Here is a 12,051-nt window from a genome sequence, read left to right as displayed (position 1 = left end):
TACTACTATCTTCTATTCAATTCACGCTTATTCTTATTCTAAGATATCCATTCGCACCCAAGAAAACCTGATGAATGTGATGATATGTGACGCTCATCACCATTCTCACTTATGAACGTGTGCCTGACAACCACTTTCGTTTTACATGCAAATAAGCTTGAATGAATATCTCTTGGATTCCTTAATCAGAATCTTTGTGGTATAAGCTAGAACCCATTGGCAGCATTTGAGAATCCAGAAGTCTAAACTTGTCTGTGGTATTCTGAGTAGGATTCAGGGATTGAATGACTGTGACGAGCTTCAAACTCGTGACTGTAAGGCGTGGTCACAACGCAAAAGGATAGTAAATCCTATTCTTAAATGATCGAGAACCGACAGTGATTAGTTGTGCGGTGACAGTGCACCTGGACCATTTCACTGAGAGGACGGATGGTAGCCATTGACAACGGTGATCCCCCAACATACAGCTTGCCATGGAAAGGAGTAAGAATGATTGGATGAAAGCAGTAGGAAAGCAGAGATTCAGAAGGAACACAGTATCTTCATAGCTTATCTGAAATTCCCACCAGTGAATTATAAGTATCTCTATCTTTATTTTATGCTTTATTTATCTTTATATTCAAAAACATTATAACCATTATAATCCGCCTGACTGAGATTTACAAGATGACCTTAGCTGCTTCATACCAACAATCTCCGTGGGATCGACCCTTACTACGTAAGGTTATTACTTGGACGACCTAGTGCACTTGCTGGTTAGTTGTGCGAAGTTGGAAGAATGTGTGTGAACCATAGTATTGTGCACCAAGTTTTTTGGAGCCATACTAGGAATTATTCGAGTTGTGAAAAGTATGAGTCACAATTTTGCCTATCAAGTTTTTCGCGTCGTTGCCGGGGGATTGTTTGAGTTTGGACAACTGACAGTTCATCTTGTTGCTAAGATTAGGTAATTTTCTTTTCAAAAAGTTTTCAAAAATCTTTCAAAAATTTTTTTACTTGTTTTCATTTTCCAAAAAGAAATTTCAAAAAATCCAAAAAAATTAATAAAATCAAAAAAATCAAAAAATTTTTTTGTGTTTCTTGTTGAGTCTTGAGTCAATTTTTAAGTCTGGTGTCAATTGCATGTTTTTAAAATTTATGCATTTTTCGAAAAATTCATGCTGGTGTTCTTCATGATCTTCAAGTTGTTCTTGATAAATCTTCTTGTTTGATCTTCATGTTTCTTTTTTGTGTCTTTTGTTGTTTTTCTTATGCATTTTTGCATTCATAGTGTCTAAACATGGAAAATTTGTAAGTTTGGTGTCTTGCATGTTTTTCTTGTCTTGAAAAATTCAAAAATAAAAAAAAATATCTTTCCCTTATTTTACTCAAAAATTCAAAATCTTTGGGTTGACTTAGTCAAAAATTTTAAAATTAGTTGTTCTTGTTATTCAAGTCAAGATTTCAATTTTAAAAATCTTATCTTTCCAAAACTCTTTCAAAAATAAAATCTTTTTCATTTTTCTTTTATATTTTCAAAAATATTTTTAAAATTGATTTTCAAAATCTCTTTCTTAAGTTTATTTCATAGTTTTCGAAAACTTTACTAACAATTAATGTAATTGATTCAAAAATTTGAAGTTTGTTACTTTCTTGATAAGAAAGGTTCAATTGTTAAATTCTAGAATCATATCTTTAGTTTCTTGTTAGTCAAGTAATCAATTTTAATTTTAAAAATCAAATCTTTTTAATCTTTTTCAAATCTTTTTTTAAAACAAATTCAATCATATCTTTTTAATCATATCTTTTTCAATATTTTTCAAAATCAATTTCAAAAATCTTTTCTAACTTCTTGTCTTTTCAAAATTGATTTCAATCTTTTTCAACTAACTAATTGACTTTTTGTTTGTTTTACTATTTCTTATCTTTTCAAAACCACCTAAATACTTTCTCTCTCTAATTTTCGAAATCACCTCCCTCTTTTTCAAAATTCTTTTAATTAACTAATTGTTTCAAATTTTAAATTTTATTTTATTTCTTCTCTTAATTTCGAAAATCACTAACCTTTTTTCAAAATAATTTTCGAAATTCTCTCTTCTCTCTTCTATTTATTTATTTAATTACTAACACTTCTCTTCTCAAAATATGAACCCTCCCTTATCTATGTTCGAATTTTCTTTTTCTTCCTTCATTCTTATTCTTATACTCATAAAGTAATCTCTATACTGTGACATAGAGAATTCCTCTTCTTTTCTGTTCTCTTCTTTTCACATGAGCAGGAGCAAGGATAAGAACATTCTTGTTGAAGCTGATCCGGAACCTGAAAGGGACTCTAAAAAGGAAGCTAAGAGAAGCTATAACACAACATTCTGAAGAGAACTTTACTGAATTTTCGAAAAGAAGTAGAGATGCCAAACCCAATAGCAATGGTGGAGGTGCAAGAAGGTGCTTGGTGACTTTACTACACCAATTCCAACTTCCATGGAAGAAGCATCTCAATCCCTGCAATTGGAGCAAACAATTTGAGAAAGCTTCAATTAGTTTTCTCTGATGCAACAGAATTGCAAGTTTTATGGACTGAAGAGAGAACTTTGCGTGGTCAAGAATTCAGAATAAATTCCCGTTGCAAGTATAGCTTCTAAACCAACAAAAGTCCTTTCTTACAAACGTTTTGGTTGTCACAAGTAACAAAACCAATAAAATAATTAACCAAAGTATTCAAACCTCGGGTCGTCTTCTCAAGGAATTACAGGGAGGTGTGTTTTATTATTGGTTATGGAAAATAGTGTTTTAGGTTTTGAAAAGGGTTTTTTGAGCAGAAGAATTAGATTGCAAGAATTAATAAATAATAATAAAAACTCTGGCAAGGTATGAAATTAGAAGTCCTATCCCAATTATACTTATCAACGGTGATGAGAATTATTTTTACTCTTACTTGGTTAACCTTTACTAAATAAAGGAAAGTCAAGTGGACTAATCATTTTGATCCTCAGGTCCTAGTCAATTCCTAAGGAAAGATTAGAGTTATTGGAATGCGATTCGATTAGCAAAAATAACAATTATCAATCACGATGAGTTTGATAACTCAAGAGTCTCTAATTAATTAACCAAAGCCAAAAGGGGAAAATAAATCATAAATAGAGCAAAACAATCCTGGGTATGAAATACTTCAAATTATATTAAACAGAAAATTAGATTGAACATAGAATTCCATAAACCAAATTGGCAACATCAAGTAATCAACTAAAGTAATAAATAAAAGTAGAAAATAAATTAAAGGAACATTGAACCTGTGGTTTGAAAAAATATTCCTAATTTCTAAAATCCTAATCCTAATCCTAAGAGAGAGGAGAGAACCTCTCTCCCTAAAAAACACAATCCTAAAATTGTGAGTAATGATTCAATCATTCATTCTGCTCCACTCCCAGCCTCTAATTTGTGTTTTTGGGCTAAGAACTGGGTCAAAATAGCCCAGAAATCACTACCAACGCTTTCTGGTTCGTACAGGTCGCAGCAAGGTGACGCGGAGGCGTCGTCCACGCGTTTGCATGGATGAGATTTGCAGCTGCGATGCGTGCGCGTCATCCATGCGTCCGCGTCGCCTAACTTCAAGGCAGCTATGGCAAACTATATAGTTGCGAAGACCCGGATGTTAGCTTTCCAACGCAACTGAAACCGCATCATTTGGATCTTTGTAGCTCAAGTTATAGTCGGTTTAGTGCGAGAGGGTCAGGTTGACAGCTTTGCAGTTCCTTCAACTTCTTGTTCCTTCCACTTTTGCATGCTTCCTTTCCATCCTCTAAGCCATTCTTACCCTGTAATCTCTGAAACACTTAACACACATGTCAAGGCATCAAATGGTAATAAGAGAAGATTAAACATATCAAATTAAGACCAAAGAAGCATGTTTTCAATCATAGCACAGAATTAGGAAGGAAAACGTAAACTCATGCGAATCATATGAATAAGTGTATGAAAGATTGATAAAATCCACTCAATTGAGCATAATATAAACATAAAATAGTGGTTTATCAACCTCTCCACACTTAAATATTAGCATGTCCTCATGCTAAGCTCAAGAGAAGCTATAAAGAAGTGAAGAGGAATGATAGAGAGTATGCAATGCAACCTATCTATGTGAATGCAACTACATGCAAATGTTTCTACCTACTTGGTTAAAAGTAAAAAGTTCTCTAAGACAAATATGAACCAAATTCCACTAATTCAAATCGTAATAAAAAGCAAGTAAACTTGTAAGAAGATAGCTCATGAAAGCAGGGAACATAGAATCAAGCATTGAACCTCACTGATAGTGTATATCACTCTAATCGCTCAAGTGTCTAGGGTCAATCACTACTCTTTCCTAGTCATGCTTTCTAAACCTTGTTCTTCATCTAACCAATCAACAAATATTTAGCATACCAATGCAAACATCATGAGGTCTTTTCAGGGTAATGGGGCTGAGGTAAAGGTAAGGATATATATAAGCTAAGTGAGCTAACAAAGTGAATCCTTGATTAGTCTAAGATCTTACCTAACATATACATACTTTATATAATTTAAAATACTTTACCTAGCTACCCAAATTTTCCCACTTTTGTATTACATGCTCATGTATCAAACTTATTTTTGAATTTTGTCCCATGTGCATTGATTCTTTTTATTTGCATTTGGGGTAATATTTTTTTGTATCCCCTTATTTAATTACTTGATAAAAAATTTTTTATATTTTTTTATTTTTTATCAATGCACATGGTAATTTAATTATTTTGATTTCACATGAGCATGCTTCCCAAATTTTCAAATAACTTATTCAATTAATTCCCTACTTTTCTATCATCTCATGTTCCCATAAAATTCCCCATACTTAAATTATACACAATATCTATCTTAAGCTAACCAAAGATTCAACTTGGGATTTTTATTTTGTTTTTCTTCTTAAGGTTAGTAATGTGTTTATAAAATGAAGGAGGATTAAAAAGGCTCAAGGGGGCTAACAAGGGTGATGTAAAAGGTAGGCTTATTTGGGATAAGTGAGCAAAAATTCAAATAATGGCCTCAATCATATGCAAGCATGTAAATATACCAAACAATGGACATATAGATTGGAACAAAATCTAGATTGCAGTTATAGAGAAGGAAACACACAAGAATAAAATTCATGGTTTAAATAATGTAACCATGTAAATAAGCTCAAAATCTCACAGGTTGTGTGTTCTTTGGCTCAAAAATTATGTTCCAAATACAACTTCAAACAAATTTAACACGTATAAAATTTTAATTTAATTTTTTTAATTTAAATTAGTGAAATTTTTCAAAAATAGGGTCTTAAAAAGAAACTTATTATTTTTCAACCAAGTAGTACTTAAATGCAAATAATCAACTACACATGCAATCTATTATGCAATACAACAATGAACAAACAAAGAAAATAGAATATTGGTATTGAGAAGAGAATAACTAACCTGTGGAGATCGGTATCGACCTCCCCACACTTAAAGATTGCACCGTCTTTGGTGCATGCTAAGAGGTACAACTGGACGGGCTGCTCCAACTGATGTCTTTCTCTATAGATTGTGCAGATTGATTTGCCTGTCCCCATTAAGAAGCTTTCCCTTTCCCTTCCTCGGTGGCCATCCTGAAAGAAGAAAAAAAAGGAAAGTAACCCAAAAATAAAGATAAGAACATAAAGAAAATGTGGGTGTTAATACCAAATAATAAAGGTCTCAATTACATGATAGCTACAACATGCAAGTGAAAAAACAGTAAAAGCAAATGGTATATCAATAGTGCAAAAGTTGCAACAATTGGTAAGAGAGTGTGGGTAATGCAAGATAGTATAAGTGCATATCAATGCAAAAGGAATATCAGTATTATAAAAATTAGCATTAACTTATGAATAATAATACCCAATCAGAATAAAACAAGTCATGAAGCACCAGAATAATTCAAGAAAAGATGCAATAATTGAAGAAGAGAATTTTAACACCAATGGAAAAGAAAAAGAAAGTAAGAAAGGAGGAAGAAAGAAATAAGAAGGAAAGAAAATATTTAGATATGGGAAAGAAAAGATAAGATATTTGGCTCCTCTAGATAAGCTGTGCGCCGCTTGTGACGCGGAGTGTGAGTGACGCGTTCGTGCAGATAGCGCGTCTATGAAATGACACGGAGCGTCATCCACACGGTCGCGTGGATCGATTGTGCCATTAGCGCGAGGGCAGCCTCGCGGTCGTGCAACTCTTTGTTTGAATTTCATATTGCCAAATCCTTGGGTGACGCGGTCGCATGGTTGACGTGATCGCGTTGATGGCCTAAATTTGAAAACAGCGCGGAGCGTGGGGCACGCATACGCGTGGAATGGCATGTGCTTCTAGCACGAGTCCAGCCCAATTCTAGCTCAACTTTTGGCCATACACCCTTTTTACGTCGATTTTGAGGCACGCGTTCGCGTGGGTGACGCGGACGCGTGGGAGGCATTTTGCCCACTTGACGCAGACGCATCAGTGATGCGATCGTGTGGACCAATTTGTGCCAGAGGCACACCTCCAGCCGCGCTTTCGCGTGACTCTCTGTTCAATCTTGTTTTCTTCCCAACGCACCTATGACGCGGACGCGTCGGCGACGCTATCGCGTCGCGTGCGATTTTTTATTATTATTATTATTTTGATGCATTATGCAGAATGCAATGAATGTTATGCAAAATTCCAGGTTCAATCAAACTCAAAAACAAACAAAACAGACTATAATTAAAACTGAAAAAGGGACGATTATACCATGGTGGGTTGTCTCCCACCTAGCACTTTCAGTTAAAGTCCTTAAGTTGGACATTTGATGAGCTCCTTGTCATGGTGGCTTATGCTTGTACTGATGCAGGAATCTCCACCAATGTTTGGAATTCCAACAGCCTCCGGGGTCCCAAATGAGGCATGTAAAGCCCTTAGGTGAGTTCAAACAGGCTTTAAGGCTCCCGGGGTGTTGAATGTCAGAACAGACTCCAAGATCCCAAACTTTTCTTCTACACCCGTCTTTGTCTTGATCTACATTTTTTCAGTCGGGTGGTGAGTAGTCTGAATTCTCACTGCAATGACCAAACAGCTTCTGAGATCCTTTCAATTGAGCTTGACACCAATCCTTGCACCTTAAATTGAAGTGCGAAGCCTCATTGAATCTTGTACACCAACTCTGAGTGCGAGTCATTTCCCTTCTACTCTTAAAGCTGCAAAGAGCTCTATGCTGGCCATCTGTTTCAAGTAAACCATATTCAAGTGGAAAAGTAAAGATGAAAGCTATGGATTTTACCCAGTTGAGGTTTGTATTGGGTGGTAGTGGCCTTGGGATAGGTGTTTCCAGTGGTTCTGCAAGCTCTACTCCCTTGTGGTCTTTAGTGAATTCCTCTACTTCTTTGCAAATTTCTTCCATTTCAACCATGTCTTGATCAAAGTCATCGATATATTCCTCATCACTTGAGTCATAATTAGGAGGTTGAGAAAAGTCTACCTCTGCATCATCTTCGTATTCACTTGGAGAAGATTCTTCTATCTCAAAGACTTCACTTGCGGATGCAAGTTCGTTACTAAGAGATCTTGACTGGTGACTCTCATCATCAAGAAAACTTGAGTCTTGGGTTATTCCGTCCAGTTCTTCATAAGATATCTGCATTGGAGGCTGTGCAAAGTCCTCTTTAGCGTCAATTGTAACATCCTTGACGGAGCCTTCCATGACTCTGTATTCGTGGAGATTCAGCATCTCCTAAATCTTCGACCAACTCTTCTTATTCTATAAAGACAACGTCCTCTACTTGTTCCAATACGAAATTATGCTCTATGCTGTTTACTGGAGCTTTGTGTCTTCTTCACGCTACGTTCTTCATTAGATTCTCCACATGAAGCCATAGGAATCTGTTGAGTGTCTGAACGTCTGGAAGATAATTGATTTATTGCTTGCTCTAATTGATGAAGGGTTGCATTAAATTGGTCTACTAATTCTTCGAAGCGAACCTGTGATTCTTGGCTTGATAGATATGGACATGGTGCATAGGAGAGTGGTGGTTCTTGGGAGTAATTGGATTGGCGTTATGGCGGATAAGGATCATATGGTGGCGAATGGTAAAAAGAAGCTTGTGAGTGGGTGGGTTAAGGTTATGTGAAAGGATGGTCTCTGAGCATAGGGTGGGCTTGTTGGTAGCTACAAGGTGGTCCACCATATCTATCAGCTTGGTGTGCATTGTAGAATGGTCTCTGTCCATGATATCTAGGAGGGTGTTGTTGCCTAAAGGGTTAATCAGATCCTCTTGGTTCCATCCATCTTTGATTGCTTAGACCTTGCATAGTCCTGTTATAGCTTCTATTCCTTTCAACAAAAGTAGAACCAAACTCAAAGCGAGAGGGGTGAGAATTCATAGTAGCTATCAGAATAAGAAGGGAAAACAAAAACAAAAAACAAGTAAAAGAAAAATATTTACATAACCAATAATAAGGCACACGTTTGCAATTTCCCGGCAACGGCACCATTTGAAGAGAGAACTTTTGCGTGGTCTAAAATTCAGAATAAATTTCCGTTGCAAGTATAGCTTCTAAACCAACAAACCTTTTACCAACGTTTTGGTTGTCACAAGTAACAAACCCAATAAAAATAATTAACCAAAGTATTCAAACCTCGGGTCATCTTCTCAAGAAATTACAGGGAGGTGTGTTTATTATTGGTTATGGAAAATAGTGTTTTGAGTTTGAAAAGGGTTTTTGAGCAGAAGAATTAGATTGCAAGAATAATAAATTAATAACTAATAAAACTCTTGGCAAGGTATGAAAATTAGAAGTCCTATCCCAGTTATCCTTATCAACGGTGATGAGAATTATGTTTTTACTCCTACTTAGTTAACCTTTACTAAATAAAGGAAGGTCAAGTGGACTAATCAGTTTGATCCTCAGGTCCTAGTCAATTCCTAAAGAAAGACTAGAGTTATTGGAATGCGATTCGATTTGCGAAAATAACAATTATCAATCACGATGAGTTTGATAACTCAAGAGTCTCTAATTAATTAACCAAAGCCTGAAGGGAAAAATAATCATAAATAGAGCAAAACATCCTGGATCTGAAATACTTCAAATTATATTAAACAGAAAATTAGATTGAACATAGAATTCCAAAAACTAAATTGGCAACATCAAGTAATCAACTAAAGTAATAAATAAAAGTAGAAAATAAATTAAAGGAACATTGAACCTGTGGTTTGAAGAAATATTCCTAATTTTTAAAAATCCTAATCCTAATCCTAAGAGAGAGGAGAGAACATCTCTCCCTAAAAACTACATCTAATCCTAAAATTGTGAGTAATGATTCAATCATTCATTCTGCTCCACTCCCAGCCTCTAATCTGTGTTTTCTTGGCCGAGAACTGGGTCAAAAACAGCCCAGAAATCACTCCCAGTTCTTTCTGGCTCATACAGATCGTGGCAAGGTGACGCGAAGGCGTCATCCACGCGTTTGCGTGGATTGAGATTTGAAGCTGCGACGCGTGCGCGTCATCCACGCGTTCGCGTCGCCTAACATCAAGGCAGCTATGGTAAATTATATATCGTTGCGAAGCCCCGGATGTTAACTTTCCAACGCAACTAGAACCGCATCATTTAGACCTCTATAGCTCAAGTTATAGTCGTTTTAATGCGAGAGGGTCAGGCTGACAACTTTGCAGTTCCTTCAACTTCTTGTATTCCTTCCACTTTTGCATGCTTCCTTTCCATCCTCTAAGCCATTCTTGTCCTATAATCTCTGAAATCACTTAACACACATGTCAAGGCATCGAATGGCAATAAGAGAAGATTAAACATATCAAAATTAAGACCAAAGAAGCATGTTTTCAATCATAGCACAGAATTAGAAAGGAAAACGTAAACTCATGCGAATCATATGAATAAGTGTATGAAAGATTGATAAAATCCACTCAATTGAGCACAATATAAACAATAAAATAGTAATTTATCATGGACTTCCATCAGAAGATCCTTTTCAGTTCTTAACTGAATTCTTGCAGATCTGTGATATTGTTAAGACCAATGGAGTTGATCCCGAGGTCTATAAGCTTATGCTTTTTCCTTTTGCTGTAAGAGACAGAGCTAGAACATGGTTGGACTCTCAACCTAGAGATAGCCTGAACTCTTGGGATAAGCTGGTCACGACTTTCTTAGCCAAGTTCTTTCCTCCTCAAAAGCTGAGCAAGCTTAGATTGGATGTTCAAACCTTCAGACAGAAAGAAGGTGAATCCCTCTATGAAGCTTGGGAAAGATACAAGCAACTGACCAAAAAGTGTCCTTCTGACATGCTCTCAGAACGGACCATCCTGGATATTCTATGATGGTCTGTCTGAATTGTCTAAGATGTCACTGGACCATTCTACAGGTGGATCCATTCACCTAAAGAAAACGCCTGCAGAAGCTCAAGAACTCATTGACATGGTTGCAAATAACCAATTCTTGTACACCTCTGAGAGGAATCCTGTGAGTAATGGGACACCTCAGAAAAAGGGAGTTCTTGAAATTATGCTCTGAATGCCATACTGGCTCAGAACAAATGTTGACTCAACAAGTCAATTGCACCTAAGGTCAGAGAAACCTTAAGAAAGAGAAAAGGGAAGGCAATTGCTTCCACCTCTGAGTCATGAGAGATAGAGAGATTCATCTCAAAAGCCCATCAAGACCACTTCTATGAAGTTGTGGCCAAGAAAAAGGTGATCCCTGAGGTCCCTTTTAAGCTCAAAAAGGGCGAATATCCAGAGATCCGACAAGAGATTAGAAGAAGAGCATGGGAAGTTCTCTCCAATCATATTCACAAATCGGAATCTTAACAGTTCAAGAGTTCTATGCAAATGCATGGATCACTAGGAACCATGATCAAGCATGAACCCAAACCCAAGGAATTGGCTTACAATGGTTCAGGGAAAATGCTTAGATTTCAGTCCGGAGAACGTAAGGTTGGCGTTCAACTTGCCTATAATGCAAGAAGATGCACGCCCCTACACTAGAAGGGTCAACTTTGATCAAAGGTTGGACTAAGTCCTCATGGACATATGTGTGGAAGGAGCTCAATGGAAAAGAGACTCAAAAGGCAAGCTGGTTCAATTGAGAAAACTGGACCTTAAGCCTGTGGCTAGAGGATGGCTGGAGTTCATCCAACGCTCCATCATCCCACTAGCAACCAATCCGAAGTAACTATGGATCGGGCCATCATGATCCATAGCATTATGATTGGAGAGGAAGTAGAAGTTCATGAAGTCATCTCTCTAGAACTCTACAGAGTAGCCGAAAAACCCTCCACCTTGGCAAGGCTAGCTTTTCCTCATCTCATTTGTCATCTATGCAACTTAGCTGGAGTTGTCATAGAAGGAGACATCCTTATTGAAGAGGACAAGCCCATCACTAAGAAGAGGATGGAGCAAACAAGAGAGCCCATTCATGGATCTCAAGAGACACATGAGGAAGCTCATCATCAAGAAATCCCTAAGATACCTCAAGCGATGCATTTTCCTCCAAAATATATTGGGAACACTCAACACTTCTCTAGAAGGATTGAGTCATAACATGAACCAATTAAGGGTGGAACACCAAGAGCACTCCATCATTCTCAATGAGATTAGAGAAGATCAAAGAGCTATAAGGGAGGAGCAACAAAGGCAAGGAAGAGACATAGAGGAGCTCAAAGACACCAATGGTCCTTCAAGAAGAAGGTGCCACCCTCACTAAGGTGGACTCATTCCTTAACTTCCTTGTTCTCATCTCTCTGTTTTTCAGTTTTATGCTATATGTTTGTCTATGTTTTGAGTCTTTACTACATGATCATTAGTATTTAGTAACTATGTCTTAAGACTATGAATAATTCCATGAATCCTTCACCTTTCTTAAATGAAAAATGTTATTAATACAAAAGAACAAGAAGTACATGAGTTTTGAATTCATTCTTGAAATTAGTTTAATTATATTGATGTGGTGACAATACTTTTTGTTTTCTGAATGAATGCTTAAACAGTGCATATTTTTTATCTTGTTGTTTACGAATGTTAAAATTGTTGGCTCTTGAAAG

General features: G+C 36.6%; 1 non-coding gene across 1 annotated transcript; it reads right to left on the bottom strand.

Moving 5' to 3' along the window:
* Nucleotides 1-10,192: 10,192 nt before the first annotated feature.
* LOC130984481 (small nucleolar RNA R71) lies at nt 10,193-10,296 on the bottom strand. The gene has a single exon (XR_009088416.1). It is a non-coding gene; the product is annotated as a small nucleolar RNA R71 (small nucleolar RNA).
* Nucleotides 10,297-12,051: the final 1,755 nt, after the last annotated feature.

The sequence above is a fragment of the Arachis stenosperma genome, chromosome 5 (assembly GCF_014773155.1).
Source record: "Arachis stenosperma cultivar V10309 chromosome 5, arast.V10309.gnm1.PFL2, whole genome shotgun sequence".
In the NCBI taxonomy this organism is placed as follows: domain Eukaryota; kingdom Viridiplantae; phylum Streptophyta; class Magnoliopsida; order Fabales; family Fabaceae; genus Arachis; species Arachis stenosperma.
Note: the sequence above shows the minus strand (reverse complement) of the source record. Positions and strands in the feature narration are given on the sequence as shown.